Source organism: Somniosus microcephalus, chromosome 4, assembly GCF_052327205.1.
Source record: "Somniosus microcephalus isolate GS21.2 chromosome 4, FLI_Smic_1.0, whole genome shotgun sequence".
NCBI lineage: Eukaryota > Metazoa > Chordata > Chondrichthyes > Squaliformes > Somniosidae > Somniosus > Somniosus microcephalus.
Window position 1 is genome coordinate 161,426,179 of NC_140990.1, and position 13,560 is coordinate 161,439,738.

Below are 13,560 nucleotides of genomic sequence, written 5' to 3' on the forward strand. Positions count from 1 at the left end.
CATATAATCGTGGACCACCCCAAAGGCATACCTACTATCTGTGTAAATGTTCACGATTTTATTCTCTGACAACTCTAGTGCCCTGGTGAGAGCCACTAGCTCTGCTACTTGGGCCGATAGGCCTCCATCAATCCGTCCTAACTCTACGGTTTTTAATTCGCCATTAACCACCGCCCACCCCGTTCGGGGCAGCCCATCTATATACTTGCGTGAACCATCTACGTAGAACGTCTCTTCCGCTGTCGCTAAAGGGGTGTCTTTTATCCTATCTTCTTCCAGGTTCATATCTACGTCCCCACAGTTGTGGGGCTCCCCAGTTCCCAGTATTCCTTCTGCCGGGTTCTCCCCTGTGTCTCTAACAATGGTTACTGCTTTACTCGGAGGGAGGAGGACGACCTCCCACTTGGCACGTCTCATGTTCGAAGCGGATCTTAATTTCCCGGTATTCAGCATCTCTACCAGAGTGTGTTTAGTGTGCAATATAATGTTTCCTGTCAATACTATCGGCTCCAAGCCGCACAATCCAATGCAGCTATGCACCGGGAGAGCCCTATGACTACCGGTCCCTCCGCTGTGGAATAGTAGGCAACGGGCCTTCTTTTATCCCCATGATCCTGTGTAACTACTGCTGTGTAAAACCCTTCTTCATTGTTGCAATGTATGTGGAAGTCCTTACTCATATCTGGCAGTCCTAGCCCTGGGGCTGATACTAGCTCAGACTTTAGTTGAGTATAAGCTTCCTCTTGTTCCGGTCCCCAATCTATTGGTTCCAACGCGGGTTTACCCCCTTTCACTAATCTTTGTATAGGTTCTGCTAATTTAGCGAACCCCGGGATAAAATTTCGACTGTAATTAAAGAGCCCCAGTACCTTCCTGACTCCGCGTACTGTTACGGGTCTCGGCATGCCCTGGACAGCGTGTTTCCTGTCCTGTGGCATTTCTTTAAGTCCTTGGGAGATTAGATGTCCCAGGTATAGGACCTGAGTTTTTCCTATCTGTGCTTTTTTAGGGCTTACCTTGAGGCCAGCCGTCTCTAGGGCCCTTAGTACTGAATATAGGGTTGCCAGATGGTCTGCCTTCGTTTCCGAGGCTATTAGTATGTCGTCGACGTACTGCAAAATAGTGCTTCCTTTGAGGATATCACTCATGACGCGGTGAAAAATAGCTGGGCTATTATGGAATCCCTGTGGCAATCGGGTCCACGTATATTGTTTATCCCCTACTGTGAATGCAAATTTCTCTTGTGATTCCGGATCTAATGGGAGTGCCCAGAATCCGTTAGCTATGTCTAAAACGGTGAATATCTTCTGTTCAGGGGATAGCCCATTCAAAATTGTTGAGGGACTGGCAACGATGGGGTGTAATTTAGGAGTGACCCTGTTGAGGGCTGTATAGTCTATAGTCAACCTATAGCTCCCATCGGGTTTCTCTACTGGCCATGTGGGGGAATTAGTAGTGCTCGTGGTTTCCCTCAGGATACCCCTTTCTACTAGCCCCTTCACTATGTCCACGACTGCCTTCCTGGCCTCCGCCTTTATTGGGTACTGGCGGTGGGATTTGTGTTCTGGTCCGGGAATCTTAATAGGGTCGATACTAGCTTTTCCTGTATCTAACTTTGTTTCAGCCCATACCCCAATCACGGAATCACAAATGGCTCCGTATCCTCCCGTATCTTCGTGCCAGTCCCTGGTAGTTACGGTGGCCACCCCAAGGGTGCCAGTGTTATTTGCCAGTTGTCTAATCTTTTCCTTATGGCCATCCGCCTTTGGCCATGTTAACCTTCCTTTGCCACAATCAATTATTGCTTTGTACTCCCTCATTATATCATTACCTAATATTGTACCTTCATTATTTTTACACACATAGAATTTCATGGGGAGGTATATATTATCGATTTCCACCAGCTGCGTGGTGCTCAAGTGAGCTGGCACTTTAGTGCCATTGAGTCCTCGCAGGAGTATTGACTTACTAGTCGTGGGGAGGGGGAGGTTAGTGACGGAAACTGATGCGCTTGTGTCCACCAGCATTTCACATTGTCGGCCCCCTACTAGTGCAGACACATAAATTCTCCCCTCCCTTTTACCTTTTATGGGGGCCACCGGACATCAACTACTACGCTTATATTCCTGCCATTCCTTATATTCTTCGGCGGTTAGGGTGTTTTGCCCCTCACTATACCTGCCGTTTTTTCCGTAACAGGCGGCCTCTAGGTGCCCCCGTTTTCCGCAATAATTGCACTGTTTGTCAACTTTCTTCCCTTTGCATTCTTTTGCAAAGTGGCCCATCTTTCCACAGTTGTGGCATGGTCCTTTCTTGGGTCGGGTTCCAGATTCCCAATTAGTCACGGCTGCTACCATCTCTTGTTTTACCTTAACCTTATCCTTATCCTTATCCTCCATCCCACTTCCATCTACCCCACTAGCCCATTCTACCAGGTCATCATAGTTTCTGGCGGTTACTACCCCCATCGTAATGATGCCTTGGTGTCTGGGTGACAAGCCATCCTTAAATGCCTGTATAAAGGCCGGGTCCGTCCTAATGGCATTTTGTTGGCCCGAGCTCTCTTGGTAGATATTGAATAATCGTTCTCCATATTCTGACGCTCCCTCACCCTTTTGTTGTTTGGTTGTTGTGATTCTATTCCAATTCATGGGGGAATCACCTAGGACCCTCTGGACTTCTGTCTTAAAAAGGGCAAATGCCGGCTGTTGGGCGTCCATTTCGTCAGTGAGGGCTACCGCGTGTGTCCAACGCCCTCCGCTGTAGTCTTGAGCGGGTTGAACTGCATGCCCGCCTGCCACAAGTCACCACTTGTCCGCAGGGCAGGCTGCTCGGACCAATTGGTGAATATCCCTTAGGTGCAATTGGTGCCCTACCCAGACGGCATTAAGTTCCGTCCAGAATTTAATATTCTGGCTCCGGGGCTGGAGTTTTCCTAAGACGGTCATGATCTGTTGTCTTTCCCCGGGAGTGAATGGTTTGTAACTGGCGGTGGGATTAGCCAATGTCCCGCCCCGACTCACAGGAGCCATCTCGACTGTTTCAACGTCCCCCTTGCCTGCAGGGGCTGTTGGTTCTGTACTGTAATATGGGGGAAGGGAGGTGGTGACTGGACAGGTCCCCATTCGCCCCCCCTCGTATACCTTACGCTCTAATTCCTTTATAATCTTTGCTTGACATTTCGCCTTTGTCTCTAGTTCCGTAACCACCTGTACTTTGTCTTGTGCAACTTTCTTTATTACGTTTACTTGTTCAATGAGTCCTGCTAGTTGGTGTACTAATAACACTCCTGCCTTCTTGGTTTTATCCTTTGTCTGTTTAGTCAACCAGCTTCTCTGGAGTTCTAAAGCCTGTGACACATCCCAACTGTCTTTCTGCATCTTCTTAATTAACGACTGTCGGTTTGTCATATAAGAATATGTGAGGAAGCCCGAAGGTCCCCTCTTAACTTCCTCACCTGACATCGCCGCTGCTTCACCGATCATTCCTTCGTGTCTGGAGATCTGTTCCTTAGAGAGCCCCCCTATTCTTTCCTTCCGAGAATACCCGAGCTTCTTGTCGCACTCTATGCCAGCGTTCTCAGAGGTCCGGGTTTGTCTTTCTCTCAAAACTGCCCGGACATGTAACGCTTGCTTGTTGGACGGGGTTTCTACCCCTCTGTTTACCTGATCAGGGTCCTACAACACCGACACTAATAATCTCCTAGTTCACTTAGCAACATGATATAATGCAGAAAAATGTTAACCGTACTCGACTAGTATCACGACTTTAGAACACCTTGGAGTCTCGGCACCTACTTCATGGTCCTAGCCTTCGCGTGGGGCATTTGCCCTCTTAACAACCGGCCTGAGGCTAGGTGTCTGAGACAAGTGTCCTCCTGGTCCGAGGTTTCTCTTAGTTACTATTACACAAATACAAATACACAAATACAAATACACAAATACAAATCAAGTAGTGTCTCTTACCCACTCAGTCTGTGTCCCAGATTCGTTTTGGTGCCGCTTCGCCGTTCAGTCGCCTTGTCGAGTGTCTCTGATTTATGGGCGGTCAAAAATCTGACTACTCACCCTGGTCACTGATTCGAACGACTGTTCAGCTCCGTGGCACCCTGCTCGCATCGCCAATTTGTTGTAGGAAAAATGATTCCTCGGAAACTAGACTTTGAGTAAGAGAGACAACTTTATTAAATGACAGAGCCCTGGGAGAAGAGTCTGCAACCACGCGGTCTGCGAGAGCACCTTCTCCCCGATTGTAGTACGTGCCGAGCTTGTATACAATTCCAAGAAGTTGGTTTTAGATCATTTACATTCATCCAATCAATTCGTTTATTAGCGCATATCGTTATTTTCCTCCAGTCAGGAGTTTACACACTTGTGTTGCCAATTCTGCCTCTTCAGGTCTTCGTTCCGTCTTGTTCCCCGGCGGAATGTGATTAGTTCGATAATAGGATACAAGTGATTAGTTCGATGATAGGATACCAGTGAACCTTGTTAGTCCTCAGTGATCCAATTAGTCCCAGTCAGGACACGAGACGAACTTTGTTCCAGCCATGCGTAAGCGTGGCATGTCTCACTGTGCAGTGATTCAATTAGTCCCAGTCAGCGAATTTGTTGTTTGTGTCTTTTCCAGCAAAATCTTGTCCAGCAATCTTGTCCAGCAAAATTTTATTCTAACAATAGGTGTTCACTTTCCAAGGTTAGAAGCTGTTGCTTACTGCATTTGTAAGACAGATTGAACTTTATGCAGCTTGCAAAGTGTTTGGAGCAAACTCTATATCCAGTGTCACTTCATTAGAACAACCTCTCTCACCATTGACAGATCACTTCTGTCATCTCAACCTCACCTACCATCTTTTCCATCAGCATCGGTGCCCTTGAAAAAAATCTCACCTTGGTCCTCAGAATCCCACTACGATCAGCCCCAACACCAGGTACACCCACAGCACCAACAACAACACCAAACGTTCTCCGCAATCAACTGATGCTGCACAGGACAGAGGGCATCAGCACTCAACTACATTGCTGCCCGGGACGCTAGGGATGGCCCCACCATGGCCAGATTTACTTCACTTGACGCTGTACACCCTGGCTGCCACATGATGCGCCAACACCATAAAGCATCCCTACAATGCCCAAGCCATTCCTTTCACGTTCATCACCATTGCGGGGGGTACCGTTATGTCTCACCATTCACTGCAACTCACTAAGCCACTTCCAAAGGTGTACACAAATCTGTCCAAGAACGCAAAGTGTTGAAAATAAAGATTTCAATGTTTGACACCACATTAACAGAAACTTCACATGAACATTGGATAAAACACCCAAGTGCCTACCCTTGTATGTTGTTAGTTGGTATGATTGGACTAGGATGAGGGTGAGTGTGAGGGGTGGCTAGTGAGATGGGGATGTGATAATGTAGATAGAGAGGGATAAAGAAAGAAAGACTTGCATTTATATTGCGCCTTTCATGACCACCAGACATCTCAAAGCGCTTTACAGTCAATGAATTACTTTTGCAGTGTAGTCACTGTTGTAATGTGGGAAACACGGCAGCCAATTTGTGCACAGCAAGCTCCCACAAACAGCAATGTGATAATGACCAGATAATCTGTTTTTTGTTATGTTGATTGAGGGATAAATATTGGCCAGGACACCGGGGATAACTTCCCTGCTCTTCTTTGAAATAGTGCCATGGGATCTTTTACATCCACCTGAGAGAGCAGACAGGGCCTCGGTTTAACGTCTAACCCGAAAGACGGCACCTCAAACAGTGCAGCACTCCCTCAGCAATGCACTGGAGTGTCAACCTAGATTTACGTGCTCAAGTGAGTGGAGGTGCAAGGTAAGTTGGTGTGAGTAAGGATGTGCAGGAGTAGGGTAGGGAAGGCAGAGTGATGGGATATGAGGAGTGGCACAGCAGGATGAGGTTGAGTGTGGCTTTGCAGTAATGTTTCGTGATCTGCTGAGATCATTGAAAGGTTTGTGTCACTGCAGCCTGGTCCTCCTGACCACATCCCTGCTTGTGTCCTCCTGTGCAATGTGCAACCAGGCTGTGTTGATCTCCTGGGGAGGTCTCTTCCGCCCATGGGAAGGGAAGAGGAGCACCCTGGGTGCTGTGATTCCCTCCATAAGCATATGGAGGGTGTCGTGGGAGAGCCTGGGTGCAGCCCTGCACCTCTGTGCTGTGCTTGTCAGTGATTGTAGTACCTCAATGCTGTAGAACACTGACAGCAGAACTGTCAACATCAATTTGCGCATGGTCCCTTTAAGGAAACAGGCTGATGACGAGTCATCAAGTGATGTCATCAGACCCACTTCCTCCAATTAGCCCCCCAGACCAATTTCACTTGGTTAGCATTGCGGCCATTTCCAGTGGCTGTTAGCTGTTACCAGCAACTTTGCCGGCGAACACAAATTTTTCCCCCGTTGAGTGTTAATCTGCTAATATTGGCAACAGTAATTTTTAGACTATACTTTTTCTTCCAGATGTATTCTGCTCCTGACTCATGCTGAGGTATGGTTTAATTGCTACTGGCAGCCCTCATCCAAGTGGCTATTCTTAATATGTTAATCTTCTCAGTAATCACAGAAATCACAGAAACCCCACAATGCAGATAGAGGCCATTTCGGCCCATCGAGCCTGCACCGACACATATCCCACCCGATCCCCGTAACCCCACGTATTTAATCCCCCTAACACTAAGGGTCAATTTATCATAGTCAATCAACCTAACCCGCACATTTTTGGACTGATGGAGGTCTTCACAGCACAGCCCAATCATCTCCCCGCCCAACATTCACATGCACACCCTCCAGTGGAGGTCACTGGAAAGCGATCAGGGAAGACACCCCTGCTGATTTTTTTCTCCTCCGGACCCTGAGGTCAAGTATAGTGCGCCCATCATTGCGGATCAATGGAAATTAAATCGGGCAGTTTCTATAACAGAGTGCCAATCCACAATAGCAGTTTTAAGCTCAGGCGGCAATTTGGAATTACACCCTGACAAGTCTAAGTGGTGCAACCATTAGGGCCTAATCCTGTTGAGACTTGGATCAAGATCAGGTGATCTGGTGCCACATTGCAGAATCTTTGAATGGCCAGTTGAACCGAACATGAGTTGTGATCTCAAGAGTCATCACACCAGTGCACGTGTGAGAGTTGGGGACATTACAGTACAATGCTTTTACTACTGCAGTGCAATGCCCTCACCATGTGCAACTTGACCTCTCATGGGCTTGATATTACCCACTCAAGCTCCTAAAGAATGCAAATGAGCCACGGGGAAAAGCCCATGGCTCCCCAAAAGTAATTGAGTGAAACAGGATATCAAACTAACTTTACAGCCCCCCCACTAATCACCTTTGACTGGTTGTATATTCCTCATATAGCAGGTCCATGGTCCCTGCAGCGTAGAAACCATTGTTATTATATCATTTCATCATCAAATATACTGACTGGGAAACCACACTGGAGAAAACAGTTAACAGTTTCACTGAATTCAGCATTTGTAACAAAGCAGGTACCAAGGTAGGTCTACCACAATCTGGAGCAATTCACTACTAACCATCCCAGCAGTGACTTCACCCACCATTTGAAACCACATTTGTGTTGGAGGAAATTCAGAGCACTGTGGTTTGTAGTTTGTAGTTTACAATCTAAGGTTTCATTAGAAGTTGGCACTGTGACAAGATCCATTAGTGCTTGACTGAAAGCTCCAGAGGCTGCTTTATTTAAACATGTGAAAGGGAACCCAGGTATCAGCTTAACCATGGAAACAAAATAAACTGTTGGCTGCTTGCCTCTGCACTGCCAGTACTGTATTTTAATTTGGAATTTGTCTTTCTGCTGCAGCTGAAGCAAGGCAAAGGAAGACGGCTAATTTTACCTTTACCAGCTCTGGGAGACTGTCAAAAGCACCCTCGATGTTCTGAATGGGCACAGGTATGTCAGAAAAATGCATAAACCATGAGTCAAATCTGGTCTTTTTGGTAACTGTATTTGTGTAAAGTATTTAATATTTTCCCATTCCTACAGCATATACTATCCACATCAAGAGGTTGGCCGAGCTACATGCTCTTGGGCCTCAATGGTACTGCTCTATGACTGGCTGCTCAGATGTCTCGGAGAGTACCTGGACTGATACTCCCTATGGTTTGATTTCTCGCTTTCCTTGAAAGGAAGTGCCTGGTTTCCATTTGACGTGACTTCATGACAAGATACTTGACAAGTTCCCATTCATGCCTATTCTGTTACTTATTTTTAAGCCAATAATATAACCAGTGAAATACATTGACCCAGAAGTTCTGTTCGCAGCCCTCCTGCGGGCGGAGGGCTGCGATTTTGAAAAATCTCCGCCTGGACCGGTGGGCTCCCAGGAGGTGCAGAATTCCATTGCTGGGCCTCCCCAAACTGCTGGTGTGCAGGGTTCACATATCCCAGAGGCGTAGGTAGTTTGCAGAGTCCCTGAGATCACGTGGGCCATGGGGAGCCAATCAGAGCAGAGAATCTCCATTCATAGATTTGACAGGAAGACCTGTCAAATCTATGAATAGAGATCAACCACAAAAACATAAGTAAAACTTCAAATAATTTTTTTTAAAAACATCACATTTTTAACATGACTATAAATTACATAAATTAACTATTTTAAACAAAAATTTAAATTAAAAACAAATAATTAAAGTTTTTAACAGGGCTAAAAATAAACTTACCTTTCTTTAAAGTATTTTAAAATGATAAATCAGTGGAATACATTTTTTTTACTTACTTCAACTGTTAGCCTGGTAAAAGCAGGCCTTGCGCCTGCTTTTCTAGGCACAGCAACTTTCCACTTTCCTGGACTGCAGCATAGTATGAAAAAAACAGAAATTCCAGCCATACGCGCTGCCTCTGCATTTGACCTGCAAACCCCTTTCTTCAGAGAACAGAAGTTCCGGTTTCCAGCGCATGCACAGTGCATGCCTAAAACCGGCACTTCCGTTGGCCCTACGGGTGAGTACCCAGTGCGTACACACCCGTAGGGAACGGAATTTATGGGCCATTACCTCCTATTCCCAGACTACTTGACTTAGCAACTAATTACAATTGTGGAATCTTGTGACTAGCTTTCTGAAAATCCATAGGGTATGTTTTCTGTAGAGCAGTCCAATAGTTTACACTATGTAGGTTGGTTCCACTCCTAGAACCTCGCTAAGCAGGAGTAGAGGTTACAGAATCAGCCCTAGATTGATAAATGGCTTATATATGACCTGCACTCCTGGCATGGCTCCAATCTAGTGAGCAGGGTCTTGTAAAATTGATCCTCAAAGGAATCAAAGACTTCCCAGTTAAATTTGTGTGATGAGTTTTTCTATTTACAATCTATGGAGAAACAAAATTAAAGCTAGTGCATTAGCGTCTTAACTATATTTTGTTCCAGCCTTTTATTTTAACTTGTCTGAATAAGATATCAATGGAACTTTCCTTGGGGCTTCTCCCATATATCTTCGATGGCATTATTCACAACAAGGTGGAGCATATGGTGTCATGCTGTCTCTGTTGTCTTTGTGTTGCAGCTTCTCTCTCTCTTTCCTTTCTTCTCTCTCTCATTTTAACTTTTCTGTTTCCCTCGGTCCACTTCTGCTTCACTCTCTCACTCTCACTCTTACTCTTTTTTGCTTCTGCTTTTCTTCTCTCTTTTTCTTTATTTTTTCTTTATCACCATGGGGTAAAAATTGGATTGGACACGAAAACAGGCCCAGGCATCACAACGCGTGATCAGCCTATGCCCGTTGAAAGGAATGCAGGCAGCACGCGACCATTGTGCTGCCTGCTAATTATAATATTTGCAGCATTCAGCCCAGCACTGAACACATTGCTGACTGGCGGAACGCTCAGCAGGGGGCCCAAGTTCATGCAAGGCTATCTCCAATTAAAGCGAGCCTCTACATCATAAAGGCAGTCTGCACCTCTTAAAGGGGAGGTGCATTCTGCCTGTAGCAGCTGCTGGAACTGGTTGTGGAGGCAAGTGTGACTGAATAATGGCTCAACAGGCTAGAGGAAGGGCTCCAGAATTTTTGAATGCAGCACTAGAGGCCTTAGTGCAGGGGGTGGAAAGGAGAAAACAGGTCCTCTATCCACAGGGGGCCAGGAGGCCCTCAAGACACACACAGCGATGTCAGTGGGAGCAGATAGCCAATGCAGTCAATGCTAGCAGTGTTGCTCAAGGACCTGGTTGCAGTGCCGAAAGAGGTTCAATGACATCACACGAGTGTTCAAGGTCAGTAAATGCATCTTCAAATGCCATCTCCCACTAACTGCACCACTGGCCTCACACACTGTTCAATGCATCATTCGCCTACCAACAATCTCTATCAAGCATGACTCATACCTCACGTTCATAGCTTCACCTCACACACTTACCACTGCTGCAAGCCTCACAACCAAATCTCACAACTTGCCCACACTGCCAGCTATTCAACCATGACAGGCACATCACCCAAACACATTGCACCACACTCACTGACACACATCACCCAAACACATTGCAGCACACTCACTGACACACATCACCCAAACACATTGCACCACACTCACTGACACACATCACCCAAACACATTTCACCACACTCACTGACACACATCACCCAAACACATTGCATCACTCTCACTGACACACATCACCCAAACACATTGCACCACACTCACTGACACACATCACCCAAACACATTGCAGCACACTCACTGACACACTTCACCCAAACACATTGCACCACACTCACTGACACGCATCACCCAAACACATTGCGCCACACTCACTGACACACATCACCCAAACACATTGCACCACACTCACTGACACACATTCCTCTCTCTTGCAGGGCAAGGTGGCTCATAACCGCAGGCAGCAGCAGCAACTAACCGGCGGGTGATGGGCAAGCCTGCAGATACTTACCCAGGTGGAGGAGACGGTGCTTGACATTATTGGAGGGGCTGTCACCGAGGCCGCGGCAAGCGGCAATGCTGAAACCATTGAAGAAGACGGTATGGTCATACCTAATCCTCCTTCCCACATCCCACTTACCCCTCATCCTACAATCTCTTCTGATTTACAAGCTGCTCATGGTGTAAGCATACACCTCTTGTTTTCCACCCCCCCCACCCCCCCAGCCTCCCCTCACCTACCCTTGTGCCTCTCTTCTTTCAGATACCCAAGAACTCCAACCTGGCCAGTCAGTGCAGGAGGAGCAAGAGGAGGGTGATGGAGAAGAGACACTGTCACTCGCTCTCACACTCACAGGCACCAGCTCAGATACTGGCACTGTTTGTACATTATGTATAGAGGTGGGATCTGCACCTGGTAAGTCACCGGGCATGAATGGGCTGCAGCCAGGGCAGAGGAAAAGGATAGCGTAGATGCCAGCTCCCCAGAGGGCGAGGTCACACACGAGTTCTGCTGCAGAGGACTCAGATGAGGACTTCGATGGGGCAGCCTACATAAGAAGGCTGATGGGTATGCACACAGAAATGCTTGGTGCATTGGTAGGCCTGCCAGAGAGCCTGTTGTCACTGTCAAGGAGCATGGAGGTGTCCGGCACCAAATTTGCACAAGGCTTTGCACAGAGTTTGGAGCTCATGATTTCCAGTATGGAAGTGATGGGCAACTCCATTTGCACACTTGTGGACCCAACCATGATGCAGGGTCTGATGGCCGATGCTGCAGCTTCCATTGTAGCGCAAACGGAAGTGACTCAACGTCTGAGTGGAAGCTCAGACTTCTGTCACGCAAGCTCAGACTGCTGCCATCATGGCTGTGTTTACCAGTGTGGAAAGGGGCTTGCAGGGTGTCACAGCAGTCCAGCAATCGTTCCTCCAACAGATTACTAGGATTGCTGAGGCACTGCCACGGGGGAGTGGCATTGGCTCCGTGGAGCATGAACCTGCTGTCCTCTCTCAGGATGATATATTCGTCCTCCCACCACTGCAACTCTGCCAGTGCCATTGCTGTTACCTGTCAGCCAGCCAGCCCAGTCTGCTGCCGCCCATGCCGATGTAGTACAGTCCACAGCCGGGCCTTCTAGGCCTAGAGATGCTCGAGGTCGTCCTGCAAGGCCATCTGCAGTCTCCCCCACTGAAAGTCAGCAGCCTTCCACCAGCCATGCTGCAGCCACTGGGGTAGCACTTTGTAAAAGCACTAGGACAGGGAAAGGCACACGGAAGACAGGCATTTAGGGAATGCACAAGGGTGATTAGTTGACTTTGTTATGTAATATTGGATTGATTGATTTATAAATTTGGTTTGGAATGTTTGGCCTCACAATTCGGGTACTTACCACTCTCCAGTAAGGCCCGTTTCTTGAAAAAAAATGCCCGGCTGCCTCACTTCCACCCGCCTCTGACACCAGACTCAGTGACTGCCATTTTGGTGAGGGCCAACGCAGACTTGACGCCACGCTCTGCAAACTTTGATCTTTGCTCTGACTTTAACACTGTGTCCTAAGCTCACTCAGAAAAGCAAGCGTGCAGCAGACCTACAGAGACGCTGTCAGCACTGCTTAAAGGGACACACACATCTTTCAGGTAAGTTTGGATTTAAGCTTTTGGACTGGATTTTTTATATTTTATTGAAGTGGCTTGGTGCAATAGAGGTTTTTAAAGTGTGCAGGGAGTGCTGCTGGATGCTTGCAAAGCATTGGATGGTAAAGGAAGGCCTCTGAGAAGACAGAAAATGCTGGAAATACTCAGCAGGTCAGGCAGCATCTGTGGAGAGTGAAACAGAGTTCACCTCTCAGGTCGAGATGCTGCCTGACCTGTTACCAACATTTTCTGCTTTTCTTTCAGATTTCGAGCATCTGCTCGCAGAAGAGGAAGATACAGAGAGGAAGACACTGAAGAGGAATATGCAGAAGATGAAGACGCAGAAGAGGAGGAAGCGGAAGGAAGGATGCAACCCAGACAGCCCCTTTCTGGCCGGGATATCCGGGATGGAATCATCTGCCTGCGGTACTAGTGACCATAACCCCAATTCCCCTTTCAACATTTGTCCCACACCTTACCTTCCCTCTATTACTGACCATCACAGTGCCCTCTTGGCCACAATGCTGAAATAAAAGCCACCACATAGCAAACTTTCCAATCCAACCTTATACATCATCCATCCAATACGACATCAAGAAATCAACTAATCCCCCTTATACATTCCCTTAGTGACTGCTTTGTGTGTGCCTTTCCGTATCCTACTGATGTCATGCAGAGCTACCCCAGTGGCTGCAGCATGGCTGATGGAATGCTGTTGACTTTCAGTGATGGACACTGCAAATAGCCTTGCTGGACAACCTCGAGGAGCTGGTGGCTGGGAGTGTCAAATCAAGTGACGGTGTTTCTTCTTCTTCTTCTTCTTCTTCTTCACTCACCTCTCCCTCTTCTTGGTCAACCACTGGCTGGGCAGGTTGCATTTCTTGGGTATGTGAAATGAGGAAGGCATAAAGGTGGAGTTGTGGTGAAGGAGGGGGGGAAAGAAAGAGGTGCATGCCAGAAGGAGGATAACGTATGAGAATATCAGCATCTTGTATCCTTTGAGCC

The 13,560-nt window shown here is 47.3% G+C and overlaps 1 pseudogene; it reads left to right on the plus strand.

Moving 5' to 3' along the window:
* Positions 1–13,560, plus strand: part of LOC147119964 (uncharacterized) — a 1,277,156-nt pseudogene that overhangs the window by 771,043 nt on the left and 492,553 nt on the right.